Source organism: Solea senegalensis, linkage group LG2, assembly GCF_019176455.1.
Source record: "Solea senegalensis isolate Sse05_10M linkage group LG2, IFAPA_SoseM_1, whole genome shotgun sequence".
Taxonomy (NCBI): Eukaryota; Metazoa; Chordata; class Actinopteri; order Pleuronectiformes; family Soleidae; genus Solea; species Solea senegalensis.
This window is the reverse complement of record NC_058022.1, coordinates 28,519,384-28,546,869: the sequence shown is the minus strand read 5'-3', so window position 1 is coordinate 28,546,869 and position 27,486 is coordinate 28,519,384. Positions and strand designations below refer to the sequence as shown.

The 27,486-nt window shown below is 41.2% G+C and overlaps 1 long non-coding RNA gene across 1 annotated transcript; it reads right to left on the bottom strand.

Moving 5' to 3' along the window:
• Positions 1 to 119: 119 nt before the first annotated feature.
• On the bottom strand, positions 120 to 19,119 carry LOC122765626. Its single transcript, XR_006359988.1, has 4 exons — positions 19,015 to 19,119; positions 18,713 to 18,831; positions 7,100 to 7,248; positions 120 to 202 (listed from the first exon to the last, which is right to left on the bottom strand). It is a non-coding gene; the product is annotated as an uncharacterized LOC122765626 (long non-coding RNA).
• Between the last annotated feature and the right edge of the window lie 8,367 nt (positions 19,120 to 27,486).

The window sequence follows — 27,486 nt, the reverse complement described above, 5'->3', positions numbered from 1 at the left end:
AAGTGGCTCATTTTACACTTATTTGGCCTGAGAGGAACATTTTAATTCATATTCTAACTTTGTTATAAGCACTGCTGCCAATGTCTGACAATGAAAAGCGACATTACCTGAACAAACAGCAGAGGGAGCCACGACGTGAGTGTCTGCAGATGATAAAGACCTCACTTCCAGTCCAGCCATGAAGTGTGTGTCCACCCACTCACTGCAAGACAGAGGGGAGAGGGAACAGCGACCATTTAAACAAATGACATATGATAGATTACGCTGTTGTTATTGTTCAAGTCTGAAAACTGGAGCAGCGACGAGCTGCTAGCTCGCTCCCCCCCCCCGTCCTTGTCTGACTCCTCTCAGTCTCGGTTTGTTATTGACCCAGTTTGAGACGGCCTTGTGAAGTCTTGGTGCCTGTCATCTTCAGTGGAGGGGGGTGGGGATGGGGTGGGGGCTGGGATGCGGGGTGGCAAATGATGTGGCAGAAAAGGAAAAAAATGTTTGGAAAACGAAGGCGAGGAGAGGAGGGTGGGGATTCTACTCGCAGCAGCGCACACGCTCCCTCCACAGAAACTTCTGAAGGCTGTGTGATTCCTGCCGCAGATATGTGTGCACCCCGCCCCACACCCCCAGCCCCTCCCGCGTGCCCACCATTGCTCCTCATAAACTGCCATTTACAGAAGAGAAATGCCAGAATCTTTTTACTTCTTCACCATCCTCCACACTTATCTTGTCATTTTGTATCTGGGTGAGTGGGCTACTTTGGAAATGGGATAAACATTTTGGAAAGACACCAAGAGAGAGACTGAAATCTATCTATAGAGTATGGGAGAGAGAGAGAGAGAGAGAGAAAGGGAGAAACATAGAGAGGGAGGGAGAGAGAGAGATTAGAAGCAGGGAGAAAGTGCAAGACTGGCTTTGATGGAAGGAAGAGAAGAAGGGATGTGTATCATAGCAACTGGTGTCACCACCCTGCTTCAGGCTACATATATTGTTGCTGCTAAAAATCTTCCACAAACTACAGGGTCACAGATCCCATTACGATGTGGTACACGGTCACATTTCCTATAAAAAAATCTACTTTATTTCTGTTCATAGCGATGCATTGCAAAAAAAAAAAAATCAAATCAACACAGTAAACGCTTCATTGTGGGATGTCTTTTGGATCAGGCTGCTCGCATATTCTTTTATTGATATAAACCGATACAGCCTTGGGTAACAATTAAAGGTATTTGTTTTTTTTGTTTTCTTTTCCCAGGATATTTTTAGTGTAGGAATTTGATAAAACATTTCACAATTGGCTGTAGACAAAGAGGAATAATAACCATATGAAAACTCATAGTAGTGTCTTAATGTCTTGACAAGTGGCCGAGCAGTGAGCACTGTGACACGTTTAGCGGCTAACTAGCAAGACAGTGGACTTATGGGACTGATGAATCAGATGGTCATGGTGTGTAATGACATGCTAACATTCGTCATATCAAATATGATGAGTTGCTTGTTTCACTGAAGTGACCATTAAGTTTAATACATAGTATAGTTTTTAAAATATTATAAACAAGGCTAGCAGCTGCTAAACGTTTATATCCAACAACCTGCATAGCCTTGTGTGCTAACCATAACAAATGTATTTTTCATCTCCAAAGAAATATTACATTACATTTCACAAAAAAACATGTTAGGTTAACCAGGCAACACTCTTCTTCTGAACAATGAATAGTTGTCGAATTGGAGCTCGGGACAACGTTGAGGCTGTAACGTTATCATGTAATGATGATAATGTTCTTGCTTGTGAACAGGTTATGTGTTCAACTAAATAACATGTTCACTGTAATTTAATTTCCATATTTTGTGTCTTCTGGACTGAAATTTGACTTTTGAAGAATTTCTGAAAATCAAATTGCGGCTGTAATATCCGTCAGAACAAATTTAATTTGATATTTTCACTTAACTGAAGGTCATGGAACATGAAGATTGGTCATCACGCACTGCTGGTCATATCGGTAACATTGCTGACCATAGAACAGGTTTATTGACTGAGGGTAAATGTGAGTTGTTCACAGTGTGAACTTTGGGTGAAAAGAGTATTTTGGGTCACTGTTTTTTGTATTGGCCAAACTCCGACAGTGTGTTTGTGGAAAGACTGAAATGTTCCTCTGTGCGGTTTCATTATCTGCTTATGCTTTTCATGGAGAGGTGTGTCAATATCGCAGCAGTGATTTTTAAAGTCGTGACAAACATTATTTATGTAATGGCAGACCAAGGTTTTCAGCAGATTCCAGCCATGGCCCTCTGTCTGTTTGACATCACAGTGGCGCGGCGCAGCATTTTCCTCTCTTTTAATTCATCAGCGCAGCTCAAGCTCTCTCATATCTGTCCCTTGTTTTCTAATCTGATGATGCTACTCAGCAAAGGCCCAACACTCTGAGCCCATCATGTGTAATTTCATTTGAAGTCTCATCCTATTCCCGAAAATTAGTTTTGTGTAAGATATTCCATGCTGCTGCTCGCCGCTCGCCCATAAATACAATTAACGTCAGTTTTATTTCCTTGAGAAACTGCGTGATCTTCAATCAAAGGCAAAGTCATGTAAAGTTCAGCCTTGACTTCATCGAGCCACAGCCAGTGTTAGTTGTGTTCAGTGGGTGTGTTTTGTGTTCCAGTGCATCCGACTGTGAATTGTCTCTTACCATGTTGCGTCTCACACTGCCGGCACTGATCAGCAACGGCAAATTAGTTATCGCGCTCTGCAGCAAACACGACTTTCCGTCAGCCTGTCCTCTCTAAAGTTTATCTCCAATGTCAAGGCGTTCGCTTGTTTAATCAGAACTGTTTCCACGTACACAATAATTGCTTCAGAGGTTCAGGATATTGGCTTTTTTTTTTATGCTGCATTAGCTCTCATCGCCATTTATTTGTCTCATTCTTTCAGTTTATTTTCTCTCATCCCGCGCCGTTTTGATATGGTTATCTTTCCTGATTGACTCTCCCTTCACTTCTCCCCCGCCTCTTTCACTTTGTCCTGTCGCTGTCCTCCCATTTTTTCTCCCCTGTCTAATCAGCTGCATTTATTTCACAAACAGCTTGTCTCCGTGTCCGTGCTAATGAACATGATTCCTCAGTTAAATTTCCCTTCCCAGAAGCAATAGAAGTTTTATTAGAAGGGCAACAACCGGACATCAGTCTTGTCCCAGAAATGGAGGTAAATGTCTCTGGGTTCAGATGCAGCGGAAAGGACAATGAGCTGCAGACAAGTAAGATGTGATGTCAAATTTGATTTGTCACCGGCAGAGCTGAGGTTTTAGGTAGTAACAGTGTTTCCTTGACCTTTTAATCAAAAAAAGAGCCTTATTCCTTTGAGTGGTAAAAACAAATCAATAAATAATATGTGCCCTGTGCAAAGTGGATTGAATATTTTCTTTCTATACTTTCACGTCGCGTCACTGAATTTAGACCTGTATGGGAAAAAGATTTGAAAATTATTATCATGTCCTGTTTCGTATGTAATGATAATTGCATCACGTTATGTCAAAATCCTATTTTTTTCCATTTCTCCTGTTTCAAGACAATCTTGTCCTCCATAACGGCATAAAGTTTTGTTGATTTTGCGGAACACGTCAATACACAGGATGTGTTATGGTACAACTTTAAAAATAGCGTTAAGATACAGATGTACTGTATTGATCACCCATGGGGGAAATGCAGATACGTTCAATAGCCTGTAGGCAAAAATATAGGACACATGAAATTAAAATTTGCTTCTATGTCTTCTTCTTTTTCTTCCGTGGGGTTTAACGGAAGCTTGATGTTGCATTACTGCCATCGTCTGGAAGTGGAAAACTATTCTTTCTTGTTTCTTCAAGCTCATTCTGCTCATTTATTTGTACGTTAGGGGAGATGGAGAATACAACTACAAAGGCTTCTCTTAATATTCTATTCTGTCTAAATCTTGTCTTCACTCACTGCTGAAGGCATTTGACTGAGCAGTGTCATTTCAGCGGTTTACAGACATATGTACATCACCACATGACACCTCTTTATCGTCACACTGTTTGGCATTTTTTTAAATCAAGTGTTAGCCAAGTCATAACCCCATAAGCTGTTTCTGAATCCTTCAGATGATTGACAGATACTGGAGAGTATCTATCCAGAGGCAAACATAATACTTTGCTCGAAATTCAATCATAAAATGTTTACGAAGCTAATGAAAAAAGATGTTTGTTGGTTGTTATTTTTCTTTCAACCCTTTAACTATCCAGCATAGAAGTGAACTTAGCCTCCCAATTTGCCCTCTTCCCCCACCCTTTTTTCACCCTTTGTTTTATTTCATTTCCAAGCAATTTGTGGATTTCCTAACTTACCGGGATAGACGAGACCAAGGTAGGGGAAAAAAAAAAGAATTATGAGCTCAGGTATTTTAAAATCCGTCCCTGGTGCACACACAGTTATGGGTGTGAAAAGGCAAAGGAGGGCAGCGAGAAAATTGTGACGCAGCGCAGCAGGATTTTATATTATTCCAAAGCTCCCTGCTCTCTGAACTTGGACCAGTGGACACCTCTAACCTTGCATCTCCTGCCGCTTGTGGCAAATTAACCCTCTGGAGGCTTTTTTTTTTGTATTGATCCACATTGGATTCTACTGCTGCTTGTTCATGTTGCTCGTCACAACCCATGCTGGGCAATTAGTGATAATTAAAATTTACAATTTGGCCAAAGGCCATCGAAGTGGGTGATTCATTTATTAACCTGGCTTTCATGCTAATTTTTTCTTCTTTCCCTTCAGCGTGAGCTAATTTTACTTTTCTGTGTAAATCCATGTAAACATAATTGGCGTATTGACCTGAGGTGATAATAGAAATTGTATATGAAACACTTTCAAAACACCTCCAACAGAATTAAGGATGGTAGCACGTGTCATTTTTGTTTTATATAGTGACACTGATTCTTACATCCTGGACCTTCAATCCTGTGAAGCACAACAACAGCTGACACACAGTGCTGTACATCAGAGATAAACACAACAAATAAAATATAAGAATAAGAAATATAAGACCTAATATGACCTAAAAAAACCAAAAAAAACCATCAAACCAACATCTCATACTGGGTCGAAAGCCAAATAATACAAATGGGTTTTAAGATACGACGATTGGGGAGCCTGTCTGCCATGCAGTGGGAGATTGTTCCACAACAGAAAAAGCTCTGCTTCCATTTAGATTTTGGTAACTGGAGGAGCAGCTGATACAGGGCAGGATACAGGATACGAGACAGGAGTTTAAGGATGAAGCAGCTCAAGACCATTTAAGGACATAAAAAGAAAATGAGATTTTAAAATGAACTCTAAAATTCACAGGCAGCCAGTGGAGTGTGGCTAAAATAGGCGATATGTGTTCCCTCGTATGTGCTCTTACGTACATACAAAGCATTATATGACACTTGTTGCTTAGGATCAAATAGGATTCCACCGCACTGCGACGCAAACTTGTGATATTTTCCTTTTTATGAGACGAAGTTCAGAATACTCCCACTCACGAGCAACCTACAAAAGGTCCACTCATCGACCCTTTCCACCATTGTCTGCCTGTTTTTAAATATATTTCAAAAATGAAAATTGTCCTTGAGTTAGAGGCTGCATCTATGTCTTGTCCCATGTGTGACAGTCACACCTATAAACCGTCTCATCTTGCAGTTCTAGTATTAACGTGCAATGCATTAGTTCACAGTAGTGGAAACACTGACCTGTACCTGTTTTCTTTACGCTGTTGTCTCATGTCATGGGAAACTAAAATTGACAGTGCGGGAATTAAGTTGCAGTTGTGCCATACAAAACGATGCTGCCTCCAGCTTCTCAGAATGCAGAGATATCTTTTACACGTGTGAAATGAGAACAAACTTTGCAAGTGATGCGGCTGTTATTCAGAACGTAATCTCAACAGTTCAGCTTGGCAAGAGGGCAATTAGAGAGGCTTGTTTTTGGTTTTTTTTAACTAATGTAGAAATAATGGTGCACCATTGGAGGTATATGCATGTGAATACACCTCTCCCTTTCCTGCTCACATGACCCAGACGTTATTAGATTCTTTGGGGGCTTGTGAAAGGAGACAAATGGAGGCTGCAGGCAGAAAATATTAATACTCAGTATGTCCATGCCCCTCGTTTCTCTTCTGCACATCCTCCTCTCCCCCCATTCCCTCCATCCCCAGTGAGCACTCGCTCCTCTTTCTTCTTCATCTCATTGTACAGTGTCACGACTGTGCCATGCACGTCCCCCTCAGGCCATTCAGAGCCAGTAAGGAGGGGAAATTTGTCACCTTGGTACATCAACCACCTATAATTGCCTTTTAAGGGTAAAATACTGGTCTTTCATTGGCAACTCTCTGGCTGGCACCACACAGGCTGTCTTGACACTTTTGCTATTGCGCTTCACGCTAAGCTGATTTTATGTGGTGGAATCAAACAGCGATGAGAACACTTTCTCTCTTAGGGGGAACAGCACTGCCACATTTGTATTTAGGTGGCAGAAAACTAGCAGTCGGGGGTCACGCGGTTGGTGTAGTGGTTTGCAGCAAAAAAACGACCCAGTCGGAACAAGGACCTCTCTGCATGGAGTTTGCATGTGTGTGTAGGGTTTTCTCCGGGTTCCTCCCAAAACATGCAGATTTGGGGATGAGGCAAATTGGACACTATAAGTTGACCACCTGTGACCGAGTGTGAGAGTGGATGGTTGGTTGCCTCAATGTGATCCTGTGAGAAACTCAAAATGGCAACCATTTGATAAAGGCCCAGCTTAATCAGAGTCGAGAGAACAACCTCTCTTTGGTTGCATTCTGTGAGCCAAGTATTGTAACACAGTGGACTTTTTTAAGTTAAAGGAATACTTCACCAATTTGCATTTATCTTTTCTATTTTTGAAAAATCGTGCTTCCCAACCTCAGTTTCCCTTGAGAGAAATATCTTCATTCTTTTTTTTGTTACGTGCCCACCAGTGACAATTGGTCCGAGGCTTGAAACCGCCAGTGCCCACCATCTTTGCTAACAGTTACGCTAACAAGTTTCAGTTTATCTCATCCACACTTCAAAAACCTAACCATGCACTTAACACAAGATCTCACCCAACTCTCTGTCTCTCCATCTGTTGTTTCCCTCCATCCCTTCAGCCACGTCAACGTCATCGTGGTCTTTGATCATGGAAAAGCTGCGTGAAGTGTGAGCCGGGAGGCATGGGAGGCAAATACTCTGCCTTCAGATGTGGTGCTGGTGCCTGTAAACACAAATATCATGTTTGTGAGTGTTTGACCGTCTCCGAACCCCGAGCAGGTGAGCGCGGACACCTGACCCAAACCCGTTGGGACCCAAAATTCAATCTGACAGATCTGTGCAGTGGGCTGCAACACAGTTTAGCAGCACGGCATGAATTTATAACAACGAGCACACTCACACCAGGTCAGGTGGGTTAAACACATTAAAGGAATATGTTCACTTTCTTGCTCAAGGTTTGATGGAAGGACTGATACCTCGCTCTGCCAGCGTCCATAGAGCTTAGCTTATGAGAGAGAGCTTTGGATCACAGGGTTTCTGACCTTAGGGCAGCAAAGCGGTTCTAAAACTATGCTAACCAGCCACTGCAGCTGCAGCACAGCCAGGATTTAACCTCATATTATTTTGAAATGAATGGTATAATTTTCCTCATTTCACTTAAGTCATCAATTGATTTTACAAAATAAAAGCATAACCGGATTGTTTTGCTCATCACACGTTTGACATTGAAGGACTTTTGTATAAAAGGTTCTCTTTCATAACTGTTTCTCAGTTCGAGGACCTGCCCACGTATTGTTTAAAGATGTCTTCAGGCCTTTCATAGGCACCACACTACTATGTTGTAAATTTGCTTTCAAAACAACAGTGAAATACTAGACAGTTCACAGTAAATTGTGTTGGTCAAAAGTGCAAATGCTTCCCGCTGCCTCAAGATTGCACTGCACCTCATTTTAAGATCAACGCGCCTAAAGGCATCCATGCACAATTGCCATAAAGACATAAACTGAACGGGGAAAAAACAGCACCAGTCTGTTTCACAGCATTGTTTCAAGCATTGTAGTTGTAGTTAAAGTCCTTTGTCTTCTTCATTTTTAAAACCAGACAGTGATGAAAGTACAACACCAGCTTTGCAAGAAGAGCTTCCATCACATAGACATGAGAAGAAGGATGGTGGACCAGCCAAGTTTGCCTCTCTCTGATAAGTCTCCCCCCATTTCAGCCGCCTGTTGCCTGCCCTCCTCTCTCCCGCCTGAACTCCATCTGATCCCATCTTTATCCTCTCCCTTTGTCTGGCTCCTCTCACCTCCTCCACTTTCTTTCTGAAGCCTCGAAGCTTAGATAGAAAGGAGTGATATGCACTGAATAAACCCCAGAAATTAATTTTTTCTCATCTTTTGAAAGACTTCTGCTCTCTCACACGTTCCCTCCTTTCCGGCTGGCTCACTATCTCCCCATTTTCTCTTTCACCCTCAGCAAGTCGATTGGGAAGGTTTAAAAAGAAAAAAAGGTTTCCATAATAGAATATTTAATCCACCAAGCAAAACACAATCAAATTAAAAGCCTGGTCTCATACATGGAACAGTATTGTAATCCTGTTTCTTTCTTAAAAAAATTTGACCACTTTCTGTGTCTTTCTCCCGCTCCTGATAGAAATGCAAAGCCTATCTGTGATGATAGATTGCAATGTAAAATTTGATTTTCTCTATCACCGGCTACAAACTTAAGCCCGTGAATGTCTGAACTCATGTTGGAGCATATTTCTTCTCCGGTAGATGGCTCCTGAGGGTTTTGATTTACCGGGGACCTTGTGAACAGGAAGCGTCATTTGCAGCATCCTGTGGGTCGCTTACATAAAGACTTAAGCCTCACGGATTCTTGTTTATTGTTGTTGTTCTCTAGGGGACGCTCCATCGCTGCTACAGTGACACTGAACCTAAGAGGTTGAGATGATTGACATAATCTGAGGCGTATAGACCCTTTCATTGTATACATTCCAAGCCTAGCGAGAATGCGCATAGTTTGGGGTCAGAAAACAGGTAAGCGAATAGCAGATGTCCACGGTCCTCCACCGAATAATTCTGAATATGTTCTTTTGTTGCCCATACATAAATAAATTAGTACTAGCTGACGGCAATAGCCTGCCTGACCCAGCTTCTTTAAAAGATTGGGTAGATGATATTAGCAAGTGGCCAGATATTATATCCAGTGGCCAGCTATTCACTCTTACCTTATAGATAAACCTACTTATAAGGATTGTTTTTAGCACACCACGTTTACTTGTCAACACGCTAGCCAGCCGGCAGCTAATTACAAGCTAGCTACGTCCAAGACCACAACATAACTTTATAGGCAGCATAGGTTTCATATACGTATGTGCATTGACACACACATTTCTGTGAAACCCAGGCTTTTCACCGTAATCTAACAGAAAGAGCTGATAAATGCTAACTTACGTCAAATGAAGTGAGCACTACAAACGCGAGCCTCTTTGACTGCAGTAGCACCCAAGTCTTCTCTTTTTAATGCTTGGAGCCATTTTTTGAAAGGGATGAGATCCTGAAGGGATTCTGAAGAACTTGACACCATTGATGGTTTTATTTTCACAGCCCACTACGCTACAAGTAGGGATTTTACGTGTAAACTGTGCACGCACATTTCTGTGACGTACCTCTTAAAAGGGTCTATACGTGAAGTCTTGTATTGTCAGTGGACACCAGTCATTTTAAAAATAGGAACATTTTAAAATCTCTACCATTCACTTTTCCTTGGCTCTCAAGCAATTCTGAGGCTTAACACAGCTAAAAAACTACTCACACTAAAGGTAAAATACAATTTTTTGGTGGTGATAGACGTGCACTTTCCGACTGGACGCTGAAGTTTGTGTGGCTTTGTGAACTGCTTACTTCTGCACTGAAGCCCATAAAGAAAACCAACCATTTTAAATGGCCGCACGTACAAGTTGTCGACTGCTGCCTCCATCAGTGAGTTAAAATGTTTTATTATTTTGAGGCTACTGTTCCTTCATTTGGATTGAGGCAGCAATAGACCAGCAGCTCAGTGTGTCCTTGTGAGCTAAAAAAAAAAAATACAGATTGAGCCGTTTACAAACTTCAGTTTCCAGTCATAAAAGGCTGAGATAAAGCAAGCCCCAAATATATTTAAGATATCATTGACATAAGTAAGTGGTGCAGGTCTTAGCTCAGCAAAGTCAGTGCTGACAGTGTATCAGTGCTTCATAGAGTCTTCACAGACACTAACCCATTAAATGTATATAGTGTCTAATTCTCGCTGTGTTGGAGGAAAAAAGCTCTTCACACTTGCTGACCTCAGTCAGATTTTATGACTATGAACAGGTTAAGTGCTGCCATGGAGGGGGTGACATCAGAGTCCTCCCACTTGGAATGGAGAACATTTGGCTTTATACACTGGACTCACTGGCACCAAAGGGACTTAATGAGGCCTCTGACATTTGCCCCCCTTCTCTCATAATTATTCTGTTAGAGAATCTTCGCCTTGGCCATAACCTTTTTTTCTATTTGCACAGTGTCCTCGTCCAGCGATAGGGCACTCGCTGTATAATGTGTCCGATCTGACGGGACCATCATTTCTGAAAACAATGGCAAAAGTGTCCATCATGGGTGACGTGAAGAGAACGCGACAGCCAGATTTGTGCCCCCGTTTCATCTCAATGTTAAAAATCGTACACTTCATTTTTATTTTATTATTTATACCTCATTTGAGTGCCACCTTTTTCCCATAAGGGCCAGATTTGAAGAAAGGTCTATTTAAAGTGTTAATTATGAATTAGACTTGCATTGTTACCTCTATGTCTCTTGTTTGTCAGTTTTCGTGTTTGTTTTCATGAAAATGTGTGGAGGGTGTCCAAAGAAGAACCCATCCCATTTTGGTCCAGTTCTGGATAAAGGAGCGTATTGTGAATTTTTATGATTTCTCAATTGTTAGCTTAACTATAATGCCCGATTGATTTTAATGGGACTGCTGAAATTATGCACTTTGAGAGCCAGTCTAATCTCTGAAACAATTATTCCGAACTTCACAGTCTGAATGTGAATGTTTTTAAATTAAACAAAAGCGTCACCTGAATGACTCAGTGTTATTATGGTTGTTTCCTTGAAACACTTGAGGCTTTGTCTCCGTTTGAATCCATTACTTATTTCAAAATCGTGATCGCGCAGATACTTGAAATTAAATGGGACAGTGTTGTTATGGAGGCCACAAACAAATCTGGGTCATGAGGAGAAAAGGCCATACAAGAACAACAGAACAACAACATTTCCATTGAAGACATGAGATTTGTGATTTAACCAGCATCATGATGGTTTTTGAAACCAGAAAATCAAAGACATCACCCTCTACCAGCTGTCAATCACACTGATGTCCACTCATGTCTCACATAATTGTCTATTTTCCTATGGGCTTACATTCAATTCCATTTGCAACCAGTGAAATTGCCTCTTGGCAGCTAAGTGCTACTTCCATTCTACTTCCTGGCCTTCAATTTCAGGGGGCACTCGTCCATCACAGGGCCACATAGAGACAGACAACAATCTACTCTCACACCTTTGGTTAATTTAAATTGTCCAATTTGCCTAATCCCCAAATCTGCACGTTTTTGGACAGTGAGAGGAAACTGGAGAACACCCACACATGCAAACTCCATGGGGAAAAGTCCTTGTTCTGACCAGGAAACCAGGTCTTCTTGCTGCTAAGGCAAAAGTTCTAACCACTACACCAACCGTGTGGCCCACAAACCAGATATAACAAACACAAAATACAGACAGGAAGCCAAATAGCAGCACCCACAACCATCTGTCCAAATGTTGCCGCGTCAGTGGCAACAGAAAACCTCTGTATTTATTTCAAGATTTATTTCTCCGAGGCACATAAAGTTATTCCAGATCTGAAAGGAGAGACAAATTCCTTCCTGTCCGCGAGCACAATTCACTCATTTACTACATTCAGTGTGATGGCAACGTGATGGAGCCCGGCACAACAGATACATCACACAGCAAAACACACACAGCACCACCGCGCGCTCGTTAACCTTTGGACAGAGTGTCTACGTATGTGTGTGTTCGTCAGCTGTCCTGTGGTGACAGAGGAAGCTGAGGATGACAGAGTGTGTCTGTCTCTTTCTTCATCGCTCTCTCTCTCTCTCTCTCACACACACACATCAACACACTACACCACACACCTGGGAACACAAAGGATGCGAGTTTCACACTGTTATGTGAACGCATGCGCACAGCAACACAACAAATCAGACAGACAACAACATTGATCATGAGGCAGCGTGTGTGGTTTGCTTCCTCGCGTGTAAAAAAACAGACAGTGTTGATTTTCGCGGAGCTTCACTAAAGTGTTTGGAGCGGGGGAAACCAAGGACACGGTGAATGTAAAAGCACGAGTGGAAGTGGGAAAAAAAAAAAACCCCGACAAAAACAACAACCTGGAGCCAAATTGTGCCTGTGTGTGTGGGTGGCTGTATGGTTGCAGTGAAGCAGTGTGTGTGTGTGTGTGTTCATCACTGCAACTGTCCCACTGTAAATCCATTCTAACATGTTGTTGTGTCCCCTCCGTCTCTCTATTTTACCTACTTTTGTCTCAGACTAATGTACAGAAACAACACAAGACAAATCACCAGCAAGGCTGAAAGAAAATGGAAGCAGGGGCTCTTGGACTAATGTTGCCTGGCAACCACACCAAGGTGATTTAGTAATTGAATACATTCGCTGAATATTTGCCTTTAAAGTGGCAAGTCCAGCGCCGCCGAAGACGGAAAACCAAAAGCGACAAAGTCACGTTTCGAAAGCTTGCGACTTCAAAATCCTCAGTTTCACATTTTTTGGGCAGAGAAAGTGGAGCAGTGATGCACCACTCTCTTTTAACAACCTCTGAGTGGGTGCACTTTAACATGGTGATTAACTCCCGACACCTCACTCGAATGGCCCACAAGCACGTATGTGCGTTGGACATGTGTGTAACGAGGAATGTAATCCAACATCCACAGCATGGAATCTAAGGTAGTACAGTAATGACTGACTGTATGAAGTATGAAATATCTAATATCTGAAAGACTGCGTGTAAAACCTACCGTGCTGGATGGCAGTCTCATTACTGCACAGCAGAGCATTCATCTTGTATTCTGTCTTAAAATCTTAAAACTGTACTCTGTCTTGAGGCCTGCAGGGATAATTTATTTAAAGTGACTGATTTTTGGAGCTGAAGCCAAAACCTCCCTTCTGTTCGAGCATGGGGGAAGAAATCATGTTTGCAACAGAAACCACATTTAATACAATGTAGTGGAGGATTGGATGTGATGTAAATGAGCCAATATGAGGGTGACCATTTTTCCACGCGAACTGTGCCGCACTTCAATCACATAACTGCCTTTAATTCAGTCTTCGGTTACGCAGGTTGTGAATAAGTCCTTGGTTCAGTGACGGAGATTCGTGTCTGTGTTGAATTCTAAACGCTGCAGCACAAAGTTAAAGGTCGACTTTTTCATCTTAATTCGAAGTTTTGGATTTAATAGATCAGGCAGCAGTTAGTTGCTATTTAAATATTGCGTATTGTACCTCTTTCTGAGTTAATTTTTCAATGTCTCTCACCAGGTAAAGTGTTTCAGGATTCACAAGTTACTTAAAATATGTACTGTATTCAAAATGACTTCATCCAACTTCACAGCTTTAAGGACCATAAAAAGCAGTACATTTGTACATAATAGATAATATTTAAATGAACAGATGTTGAATTCAATTATAATGGATAATAGATAATAGAGTGTCCTTCCCAGTACAAAGAATGTATGTTTTGAACGAGTCTGTGAATGGAAACATTTTCAAATCTATCTAAGGTACCTCCAATGCACTTTGGCACTGATATTTGATTTTGTGAAAATTGAAAAGACTTCTATAATCTTTCAAAACAATATATACACTATTCAGTATATTCATTCATTTATCTTCTACTGCTTTATCCTCCTCAGGGCCACATAGAGACAAACAGCCATCCACTCTCCAATTTGCCTCATCCCCAAGTCTGCATGATTTTCGACTGTGGGAGGAAACTGGAAAACCTGGAGAAAATCCCCCCCACACACGGGTAGGACATGCAAACTCCTTATCAGTAATTCAGTTTAACAGTTGCTAATGTTAGCATGCTTGTTATGATCAGACAACACAAGACATAAGGCACACATCACAGGACATCACAGGTTAGTTTGTGAACTGCTGCTTTAAAGCCTCGAGTTTAGTATTTTGGGGAGCACCTCATTGGTTTACTTGGAACCCTATGAACCATATTTGGCAAAACAGTATCCATACCCCAATACACACACTTCTTTTTTTTGCCTATTTGACTCCAAATGAAACTAATAATTGAGACATGAATTTATTTGGAAAATGTTAAATGATGTAATGAATTCCGTGAAAGGTAGACCCATTTTGCTCATCAAAGAGCGAGAGAACACAGCTTTCAGACACTCTCACATTGGCTTCTCTCTGGATACAGAGCACATGCATTTATATAACATAAATGTTCCCATGTTCAGTAAGTACTGAAGGTGACTGAACTTATTTGAATCGAGTTTGAAAACATTTCAGCAAGAGGCTTCTTCAGTTCTGACTAACAGGCGGAAAAATCCATTGAGCTTCTGAAGGCTAGAAACCTGTCTCGAGCTGTTGAGTTAAATAATGCAACTATTGAAGATGACTATGACCTGGATGACTGAGTACCTTCACAGACATACAGTGAGTCTTGATTTTTTTTTTGTTCATGGTTTTCACACGTAATCGCTCTCCTTTATTTGCCGAGTCATAACCCGAGCTGCGGCCTCACATGTAATTATACATGGGTGAAGGCTGTTATTAATGAGAGCGAGTTATTGATCCGTGAAAGATTACACGTTTTCCCTCCAACACCATAACCTTTAACACTAACCCCCGTAACCTTTAAGGTTACGAGGGTTAGTGTTAAGAAATCAATGAAATTGATGGAATGTCCTTCAGGCTGCAGGCAGGAACATAAAGGTTGGATAAGAACATATGGAGTGATGGAATAAATAAATATATAAAAATAAAAGTCTAAATAAATGTGTTATACGGACAGAAAGAGGTGAGAGGAAATTGTATACTGTGATGAACCAGCAGGTGGCACTGTTAACTCATGGCAGCTCTCCTCACCCAGTCAGAAAACCCCTCCCCCTTCTGTTTCTGCCTCTCCTCCTGCACGCCCTTTATATGCCTCCCTTCCTTTCTCTCTCTCTCTCTCGTTCCCTCCCCTTCTTTTCCTCTAAAACAAAGTAATTGCCTGCAGCACAGTTCAGAGTCTGCTGCTCTGTCTGACGCAGATCAGGCTCCAACCAGTCAATCATTATTCTCCACCACAACAGTGAATACCTCGTGTGGTTGGAGGAGCCACTGAAACCCACTGTTGACACCTGTATGTGTGCGAGAGTGTGCATTCCTGGTTATCTGTGCTCTGGTATTCCATTTTAGTGATGACACAGAGGAAGTTTAGAGTCACATTTATGCACGGATGTCCGTGTGTGTGTGTGTGTGTGTGTGTGCAGGTGTCAGACACGCTAATATAGTCATAGACATTAATCTCCTCCCGGTATTCATCCGTCACTCAGGCATCTATAATTCAAAAGCAGCCAGTCTGAGGTCCTGCCGTGGTCTACCGCTGCATTTTTATTAATATTGATTTATTATTTGTGTAATTCGTTTTGTGTCTGCCTCCAGTGCATGTACAGCATGGACGTCACGGCATGTGTGTGTCAACTCGTGAGTGAACCGCCTCCATCTAGGTCCCCCGATTGTCTCATAACTGCCTCTGTGTCCAAAGTGCTATACCAATGCTATTGGTCTGAAATTTGATGCCCGCATCCCCTTTTTTTTGCTGACGGTGAGAAAAAGGGCTGACAAAGATAGAGACAGAAAAAATAAAAGAGTGTGAGAGCAACAGCAAGAAGTCAGTAAAGCCATTTATTCAACCAGCACCTTAGAGAGGAATACAATCTTTATTTCAAAGGTAAGAAGGCAGCAAATGAAAACCAAGGTGTTAAATCCTTCGAGTGCACTAAAGGGTGCCTCTGTGCTTTCGGTGAAAGGCACCGACGAGCGTAAATTCACATTAACGCCATGATCTCGTAGGTTTCTGCAATTTAATCTGGCTTGAATCGTGATGGGGGGGTGTAAAGAATAAAGGGTTGAAGTGTTCCCAAGCCATGAATAATAACTTCACCTGTAAGTGAGCGTAAAAAGACAGAGATGGTTTCCTGTATCTCAGTATGCTAGCTGGTTCTCAATTCCGCTTGCTTGGGTGGCGGCATGTTGGAAGTCTGCTGCATCATAGCGCCACAAATCGATTGTCACACAAAAGTGGGCAGTTTGGGGCTTGAGGTATCCCAGGTATTAAGGTATTGCCAAAGACAAATGTTTGGAAAGGATATGATTAGAGAGGAGATGATATTTCTTTTATCTTGCATTGTAAAAAAAAGCAATTAGACCAGCGACCTGTTTGGTACAAGGGTCTTTCTGCATGGAGTTTGCATGGGTTTTTCTCCTGGTTCTACAGTTTTCTCCCACAGTTCAAAAACATGCAATATGGGGATTTGGTAAATTTGACACTCTAAATTGACCATAAGTGTGAGAGTGGGTCGTTATTTGCATCTATATGTGGCCCTGTGATGGACTGGCGATCTGTCCGGGGTGTACCCCGCCTTTCGCCCTATGTCAGCTGAGATTGGCACGAGGATGGATGTATTCTATCACAGATGCTTAAAAGATATTTGTTTCTTACCTAAATCTAAGGAAAAGACAATTTCAATGTGATTCATGATATAATATGATAATTGTGACATGAAATGTTCTTATTGTCTCATGGCTGGACACGAGATATATATACAGTACTGAGCAAAAAGTCTGTTAGATGTGTTGTTTAAGCAATAATTCAAATGATTATTTTCAGTAAAACACAACAACCACGTGTTTGTCCTCTGTCGTGAAAAAGGTCTAACACACCGAGTTTAGTCAAGACACGATTGAGCATGTTGTATGAGTTTAACTGACAGTTTGCTTATACATAAGACCAACGTTTAGTCACACCATTCTACTCCAAATAACAAAAACAACAGCAAAACAACAAAACCCCTAAATCCCTAAGACTTTTGGAATCAATCCAAAGAACTTCATGAAGGTACTTCATGAACGACATGTGCAAGTAAAAACAAGCTGCAGATCTGTTGCTAAGCGACTTAGGGATTACACAGGTACCGTGCGTGATGTTAAAGGTTGAGTGTGTCATTTCTAGAAAAATCTAGTGGATAAGCTTGAAATTGCAACAAAGGAGTGCTCCTTAGCTCGCCCCTCCCTTCCCTAAGAAATACGGTGGCCTTCACCAATCAAAATGTCGTCCTCATCGCCTTCTACGACCATGTCAACAGATGAGGTTCCCGAATAAAGACATTGTTTACAGCTTTTACTTGTGTATATTCAGGGCTGTCAAGTTTTCTAAAAAGCTTGGAGTGAGATCTGATCCGCATCGATTGTGAATATGCGGCTCGTTTCTCCTCCTGCACGTGTTTTGGGTCGTCCACCATACAAAAGAGTATGTCTCTCAGTTGGCAGCCCTGGTATATTGAAATTGTACAGGACATAGACATGTATGAGAGTGAAAGTTATCGTTATTTTTCCTATATTGTGTTAGCATTCTATCGCTAACGGCAGGCTAGCTGTTGTCAAGTAAAACTAATAAAAGTAACAACAGCTACATTTTTAGTCTGAACGAGAGCAGAGGGAAAAGAGAAGCTCCTCACACTGAAGACAGGTAACGGAATTTTGTACTGATAATATTGCATAATTCTCTTACTTGGTCTGTTCAGTAACAACACAAATACAATAGGTATTTATATAATCTTAGCGTCAATTATACCGTACTGTAAATGACAGCGTAATTAACATCAGTTTAATGCGTTATTTCAACAGTTGCCTGAGTAACGTCAGCTGAATGATTGTATGACAACCAGGATGGAGAATTATGAATAGACCAAATGGTGTTCTTATGCCAACTGTAGGGACTTGCCTACGGACCAGGAGGGGGAAAATCTGTGGCCAGGTTCCAACCGTGTACCACACTTCTCCCAGTACAGCCATAAAGGAGGTTTTTGTGCATTCACTGACACTGGGAGGATCTTATCATGTCAGGAGAAACCAGGGAGCCTGGAGACGACAACTACTAGCACTGCTATGCCCATTCCAATTCAATTTTATTCATATTGCACCAATTCATAATGAGACCTTTTGGCAGCACGGTTTGTTGGGGCAGGGAAATCGACTTATCAGCAGCTGCTGCGGTTGGAATATCAGGGAGAAGTGGTTTCATACCTGGCCTCTGAGTTTTCTTCCAAATCTGTGACATGTTTACACAACGCCAAAAGTATTCAGATATCTCAATGTTCATGGCTCTGATGTTGAGGCGTCCCAACTCTGGAGCCTCCTCTGTAAAGTCCCTCCTTGTAGCTGAGGGAGCTAAATTTAAATTCAATATCTATCATGTTACCTATCATGTCATCAAATATCACCTGCATAGAAAACAGTAATACTGTATAACGGACGTGTCGACCAAAAGAGTGAAATAACTATTTCAAATGTGAAGACACACACCTCTTTTCCTTGCTTTGGGTTTCCAGCATTGTTCTTTTCAGCGAGCAGAATTCTGGTCTCACACACTGGGGGACATTTGATCACATGCAGCAGAATGTGCCTCGAGCTCTGCAGTCGATCTGCACAAGAAGACACAAGAAAATAACACTGTAAATTTCAAGTTTGAATAGTTTAGTACAGCTGTGAAAAAACATTGCCGTTATTCACCTGAAGCGCAGATATGTGTGTGCATCCTTTGGCTAATAAATACTTCTGTCAGTTATGAGTTATTAGCTGTGACCGTCAGGAGATTATAGACTGACCTTATCTGACTGGTGGAAGAGACTCCTCATCAGAGCTGTCATCCTTCTCAACATCATCTTGGGTTTGTAAGTGAGGGGAAACCATCATTTGCCCAATCAATTCTCATCAAGACATAACACATCAGGACATATTCAGAGAGCTATAACTATATAACCTTAACGCCAAACTGTAAACAAATGAAAAATTGTTGCCAGGGGGATATTGCCTCTATTCTAGTAATACCAAGCTAAATGCAAATTGGTAAAGTGTTCCTTTAAACTTCTCTGATGACTTCTAAACACTCACACGCAAACAAAACTTTCATATATAACCCTGTGAACAATCAACTTATTCTTTTCTGGTCAAATATTACTGCACAATCTCAGTGACTTACCTGTTTCTCCCACTTGAAGCACCGGTGCTGGACAGTGTTGATGTTTGTCTCTCACAGCTGTAAAGAAACAATAGGATTTTTTAAGTAAAAAACATATGAGCCATAGCCACAGTTCAAAACATTGTGTTTCATGTTCAGATGTGGGAGGAAGTGCTCACTCACCCGAGCACAGAGGAGAAACAAGCCCTCCTCATCCTCCCACACTTTAGCAGCTACGTATTGTGTTGCCTGCTTAAGTGGTGGAGGGTCTGCTCACCTACTTGGACTTTACAATGTTTCCATTGAAACAGTGTTAAAGTGGTTCACATCAAGTGCATTAGCAACTCTACCCATGCAATACAAACACAGACCGTGCACTGTGTTCTAGTTACAGCCATCAAGCTACAAACAACACTTAGAAAAGTATGTGAAGTTACCTGTCAAACAGACAACACGTGATGTCAGCATCAGTTTGTCCCTCATCGGTGATTCCACTCGATAAAGGCAACACAGAAGCTTGTTTCCTGTCGTCGTCTGTTAGCAACGTATGGAAGCCCATTTCTGCCGGAAAAAAAAAATCCTCCAAGTAAGTCGAAATTATGAGATAAAACGTCGAAATGATGAGATAAAAAAGTCAGAATTATGAGATAAAACGTCAAAATGATGAGATAAAAAAGTCATAATTATGAGATAAAAAGTCAAAAGTATGAGATAAAAAGTCAAAAGTATGAGATAAAAAGTTGAAATTATGAGATAAAATGTATTATTACAAATCACTAATTCTAAGGCTATGGGAATAATATAACAATAATTATAGTAAATTTGATTTTGCTAATATAGTCCCAGAAATATCACACACTGTAACTTTAATGCTAATGATCAGTCAGATTTCTATTGGTCCGTTATGTCACTAATTGATTACTTTGAGCTAACCGTTCAGTTCTCTGCAAACGAGCGCTCTCAAACGCAACACGGTGTGTTCAGGTGTGTATGTCTGGTGTTTTCAGTTTGGTCGAGCTACTACAAAAGTATCTGTGGTTGGGAATGGCTCATAAAAAAAATGTAGAAAACAAAAGAGTGAGGAAGAGACAGAGAGCGTCGGGATGACGGGCGGAGACAGAGAGTTGCTCTCAGATTTACAGAGCTCTCGCCGCCGCTGTCAGAGATGGAACAGCAGAGAGAGGCCCAATTAACGCGGAGAATACTGGCATCCACACACAGAGAGAGTGAGTCTGATCCAGCAGCATCATCACGCTGCCATAACACTGAAAATCCAACGTGAAGATGCCTCCGCTGAGCTGATACGCCGTTTTACCTCGAATCATTGAAGGTCAGGATTTCATGCTCTGAATGCACAGCAGTGTTTTTTTTAGGGTATTATCTCCCTCATCATTATTATCCGGGTTATTTCTGCCAGGTCGTTTCAAAAGACTGGGTCATGACCAACGATAGAGCAATTAAATATGCAGATTTCTTTCCAGGCTTTCACTTAAGAATTGTAAATGTTTTAAATAACGTGCCCTAAAATTTAATTAAAAGTGGATTTTCATCATTATCATCTATTTTCCCCTAAACACAAGTTATTTACAAAAGTGAAATCATGTTCTTTTGATGAAGACCTGACACTAGACCATTCACTCCTCAAAGAAATTTGAGCAGTTTGACAGATGATCAACAGACAATCCTTGAAATTTTTAAGGAGTTAATCGTCTAGCGTCAGGTCTCCAGCAAAAGAACATGATGAAGACCTGACACGAGGCCATTAACTCCTCAGAAAATAAATTAAGGATTGTCTGTCCGTCTGTTAATCGCATAACTGTCCAAAGTTTGCAGCAGAGATATCGCTTAAAGAGACGCTTCCACTCGCCTCTCACATGAAGATACACAAGAAACAGGAACATATTGAACTGGTATAAATCAAGTTAGACATGGACTCGTTTTCCCATAGCCTTCTATGTCAAAAGCATAGTGCGCCCCCTGGTGGTTTTACTGCTACTTTCGAGGCTTAACTTTTCAATCCAAAGGTTCCATTCGTTTTTTTTGTGGGAAAACACAGTTTTAGTGCATCTCGACCAGGTATCAGTGCCACATTAGATTTTAAATCTGTGATTTTTTTATTTCTTTTTCTTTTTTTAATTCTTCCTTATTACCACATTCAAATTAAATGGCATGCAGCAGTGACAGCCCGAACTACCCGATCTAAAACGTATCTCCAGCGAAACTCAAGTGACAAACGGGAAAAGACAACGTTTTAAATATTTTCATCGATTTTGGGAGCCCTGTGGTTATGGTTGAGTTATCCGATTCTGAAACATCAAGTGAGGCTCCTCGCACATACTCCATACGCAGTCAATTGCGTTCTTTAATTCGCACCTGGCGAGTGTACTTAAAAGGTCGAATGTGCCTTTGTAAAATAAAAAAGTTGGCACTTTCAGAGAAGTTAAGCGTGTATGTGCCAGTACCACTCCATTAACACAAAAGGAAAAAAAAGGGCTTGGATACAGAGGTGACCACAGGGAAGGAGCCAGAGCTGCGAGAAAAGACTGTGACTTAAAACTCTCACGGCAAATGGAAGCTGCTAAATATGCCATATAAAAATGTCCTTTATCCCTCAAGCGACTGACGGCAACATGCTGAGGGCATATATCCGTTTTTAGCTCGCAGCGACATGTGTGCGTCAAGAGTACCACAATACTTCTTCTGTCCTGGCTGCCACCGAGACTGCTTAACCCTCCCATGGGATCCGTTCAAGGAAAATCCAACAACCACTCCAAATGTTATTAAAACAAACTGATATATTTGCCTGCACTGGTTTCAAGGTTTCTCTGTCTTTGTTTATTTATTCGAGTACAGTACGTCCTCTCCTCTCCTTTTTTGCACCCCAACAATCAAAAAGAATAACAGTTTACTGGTTGTTCTCCAGACTGAAAAGCCTAGGATTAAGATCAAGTTGCAGCATTTGGTTGTGTAAATGGCCCCGCAGAATGAGCCGCTTCCAAATACAAAATCTTTCAATTCTTGCACATGTAAGCCTACCAGTTTTAATCATGGCAGAGGAGACAAACGTTCAGGAGCTGGCCATCGCCGTCACCTTGGACGACATGTTCGCCAAAAAAACATCAAGCCCATTCCCACTGTTTCCCTCTAATTGTGCCCTACAGTGAGCGCTCATTAGCATTTCCCTCTCCGTGATAACTGGCATGCAGTGCACCCATCTGTTTACAGATTTGGTGAAGCCAGGTGTGCTTGTACATTTGTTTGCTCCTTTTATTTGAAATCAAATAATGTTATTAACGCTAATTTGCATTGTGATGTCGGCCAGTTGCAGCTTGTAATCCCACGTGCACATGCTGTGTTCCCTCATTAATTCGGTACCTCACCGCATCCTCCGCTTTCCTGTCAGCAATCATTTCGTGAGTATGAAGAGTCTTAACTCTTGAGTAGAGATGTTCGATACCATTTTTTCCATCCCGATACTTGTGCTGTGGGTATCGGCCGATACAGTGTACCGATACCGATACCAGTGTATTATAAAAAAAATATATATCATACTATGCCTGCTTGACTGTGATATGATTAACATTGGTGTAATCATTGCTGTAAAACATGAACAAATACAGCAAATGGACACCATTTATTTTTACCAGTGATATGTTATTTCGTTTTTCATCTTAGCTACGTTTGTTTTGACTCTGGTCCAAACACCGCAGCACTGGCAGAGCTTCATGTTTCCATGGTGACTGACAGGGAAAGGACGCGCGTGATAACATTTTTACATGACTCCAGATTGTTAAAATGAGTCTCTGAAGTAACGCTAAACTTTAAAAACAGAGGCATACATACGCAGGACACAGGTACGCTGGTTAGTTGTAGCGCTGCTCTTTTCGTTTAATAAACAGGTCACTCCAGTTTGACTGTAGGCGCGCTAACGCACTAACAACGCTAACGGAGCTAACTGGTAAATACTGCCAAACTGCCGACATGATGAGCTAATGTTAGCTCCTTGTCTACAGGTGTCGGGCGGTCACGAAGAATAACCCTGTCAGAGCTAACGGAGCTCTAATAAATTACGTGGTATCGGATTGGTGCATGGACTCCAGTACTCGCCGATACCGATGCCCACATTTTCGGCAGTATCGGAATCAGAACAACTCTACTCTTGAGGCCCATTTTTACCATAAGAACTGGTATCAGGAATTAGGGACTTTCCATGGAACTAAGTGTGTTTCCACTAAGGCTGGGCGATACTACGATAACGATATGCATTGTGGTAGACACTGAACAAATGTTCGATAAAGTCACTCAACTTCATTAGGAAAACAAAAAAGCGCTTAAAAAAAATAGGCAAAGCAGGTTTGGTTGCATGAACAAACTCAATCCTCGTAACCAAGTTGCTACCATGCTTGCAACCAGTAGCGTGGTCAGAGCCTCTGGAGTGGCAGTCAAACAGCCAATCACTGAACAGTCAAGTTTGGTTGCGCCATCCTCTTCCCCTTTGTTTAGCAGGTCAACAACAATAGTCGAGGTCTGTGCCCTGTTGAGGCGCACCGCAACAGTGCCATAGGAGCACAGAGGTAAAATAACCTCTGTGTGCGCTGACTGATAACTTTAGTATTATTCATTTTTAATAGGTTATGAAAATCATCAATAATTATCGATATCTATAAATAAAAACGTGTACACAAGGATGTCAGCCGAGTTGCAGGAGCTAAAAATTCCCCACACTAGAAAGCAATGATGGAAAAAGCTGAGACGGGACCATAAAAAAAAAAAACAAGCACCACAACAACAAAAGCAGTTCAGAGCAGTAAATGGTATATGATTGTCTGGACGTTTATAGACTCATGTGCTTTTTTTTTTATTTATTTTTTTTTTAGACACATTGTCTATAAACGGCTAACAACTGGAGGGATGTTGGCGACCAAAACCCATCAATTATGAGGCAGAAACATAAGATCGTGTAGCGTTTACGGTGTGCTGACATTGACTGTGACCATCAAGCCACAGCTGTTTTAATTAAGTTCCTCGTTCCCGCCACAGCGGCGCCTGATATTGAGCACAGACCTCACCTATTGTTGTTGACCTGCTAAAACTTGGTTCCCACAAATTCCATCATACCTATCGCCAATTACTGCTTTTCAATAATGTAATTCCATGGAGAGTCGCCCCTTTGCAGTCACTCCTCTCCCCCTCATACAGCAGCAGCAGCAGCAGCCGTGTACAGGAGCAAAGACTGAAAATCAATGCTCTTTTTGTTGTGCATGGCAGTTTCCACCTGCCCGTGCATTGTCCTTTATTTCCCATTACAGTAAGACTGTCATGTTGTGTCACGAAACTTCCCTTGCATGAGAGGAGCAAATAGCGAGCAAGGAGCGTCTTGTTTTATTAACGCAGGTTTGAGAGAGAGCTTATATGACAGAGGCATGTGTGTATATGAAAAATGTCCTAATATTTGATATCATTGCACTGTTCATGCTGACGCAACAGCATGTAAGCAGCAATTTTGCCATTATTGCGTTCAGCTGCGGAAAATCTGATGGGCGGCGAAGTGAGAGGACAAGAGAGGAGAGAAGAAAAGGCTCTGCCACACAAGTCCATGTTATTTTTTTTTACATTAGCGTATAATTATGTTATTAAATGTGATCTCGTTTAGTGCCCAATAATAACTTCAAACTTTGAAGACATTTTGAAATCAAAATCTGAAAGCAAACGTGTGGCAACTACTTACTTAAACGTGCAAAATATAAATTGAACATAAATTACAGGCTGTGTAATTTATGGTAAGGTCCTCACTGATAATCAATTGCTAAATACAACACGTTTTTAGGGAAATTATGAGGAGATATCTCAGGAAATCAGAAAAGATGTTAATTACCATGTAACTAGCAGGAGGTAAGTACAGGTATAAGAATTGAAATACAAGTATGGTGCGTGGGTAAATGTACTTAATAGACTAAAAAATATTGTTTACAATAAAAAGCATGTCGAGTTAGGAAGTTGCTTTTAATAATCAGACTCAGAGATAGGGCATGTTTGATGATGTCTAACAAAAGCATTTGGTATATTGACATTAATGTAGGTGGACCTGAATACACAGTAATTATTTTTTACATATTTGTACAAGTGCAAATGATTCGTACTCCTCTTTGCGGTTTCAATTTTTATCACTATCCTCAGTGCCAAACTCTGCACACAAGAACACAAAGGTCAGTAAAGGAATAAAGAAACCAATTTAATCATGGCACATATCTTTGTAAAGGTGTTTTCTCTCTTTTATCCTCAGTGGCTCTAAATCAACATTTCGTTGTGCAATACCGGTTGTATAATGACAATAAAGATGCTTTCCTCTGCTTTCCTTTTCCCTAATCTAACCTGAGTTAAAATAATATTTATTTTTTCCATATAAAAGAAGCAACATCTATGGTTTCTTTTTTCCCCGTGATTTAAATTCAAAATCTGAGGTTCTGCATATTCCATCTACAAGCAACCACTTCAGTGGTCGTATCTTATGGTGACAGGGATGCACTCACTCGCTGAGCCACAGCTCACATCGCATCACAAATGCATTGCTTCAAAATCCCATTCTCACACACACACACACACACACACACACACCAATGGGAAAACACATGCAAATACAAGTGCACACTCTCAGCAGAGCACACACACTCACCTACATACTGTATGTACACGCACTCATATGGTCGTCATCCAAATGCTCATCTCTATTCTCTCCTCTCTCCTGGCTGTCCAGTCCAGTTTAGTCTCAGTTGGCCGTGTGGAGAGTGGAGGCAGCCTGAACCTGTCCACTCTGCTCACTATCATAATCTAGCAGCAAACCTGCGGGGTCAAACACGACTTCACTTCCTCTCAAATGCCTCAGCCACTGAGTTTGATTGATCTGGCCTGGCACCATGGAGGCCGGTGGAAAGAAGAAAGGGCACTGCAGTCCTCAGCAGATCTGGCACCAGATTGGGGTCAGATTGACATCGGGACGGATCCATTTCGGACCATTAGGTAGACGGATGTCTTAGGATTTTGGAGAATATAAAAAATGATGAGGTGTATGGTAAACTCTAGGCATGCATGAGATCGATCAGAATTGTTTTTGTTGAAAAAGCTGCATAATGTTTGCTCATAGAAACAACGTAGGATTCGTTGCTGCATCAGAAAACTGGCTCTGTCACGCAAAACTATCAGCTCCACATGACTCCAGTGGTTTTTCATTTCCACACTGCCCACAGGAATTATTTGTTTGTTTGTTTTCATATTAAGACAGACGGCGCCGTCAGCAACATTTTGCCAACAATGCTTATTGTCTCCGCCCCCTCATTTGACAATAGCTTGAACGCAATGTACATTTGTTTACAAGTTAAACATGAAACAGTAAACTCGAAAACGTAGGCTTCTGACCAATTAAGATGAGATGGAATTATTAAAATAGAGTAATTAGGATAAGGTTTAGGATTAATTATTAAAGCATGATAACATAACATATTTTCTTAAATAAACAACATTAGAGTGTAGCATGAAATACAGAACTATACTGGTCCCCTTTCTTTCTTTCTTTCTTTCTTATGTTAGAATTATTCAACATAACACAAAAGAGATAAAGAAAAACAATGTCAAATACAAATGAAAAAAGGAAGAAGGAGAAATAAACACAGGCTAAAAGTGACACCGTTTGTCTGAAATGCTGTTTTTACAGAAGCATTTTGCTAAAGATTAAACACAGTTGTTGGAAACCGAACCTCTGCGGTCTGGGTGAGATATTGGCATTTGAGGAACATTTTCCAATATCTGCAGACCATAACATTAAGAATATCTGCTGCCCTCCTTACTCCATGGTCCATGCCTCTGATTAGTCCTGGCAGCAGCCACTGCAATTCACCGCTGTGTGTCTGAGTGAGATACTTAATGAGAGGGATCAACAGGAAGTGCCATGTCTGTACGCGTTAATGCTAAAACTCAACATTAATGCTGTGTAGTATTTTAATTGTGGTTGAGTTTAGAATCTTATGTGAGTTTGGTTTATCATAGAAGCTAATTATTTTGGCTCTCACTTGTCTCTGTTCTCTGCCTCTTGAAATAATATTAATCTAAACATACCGAGATTCAA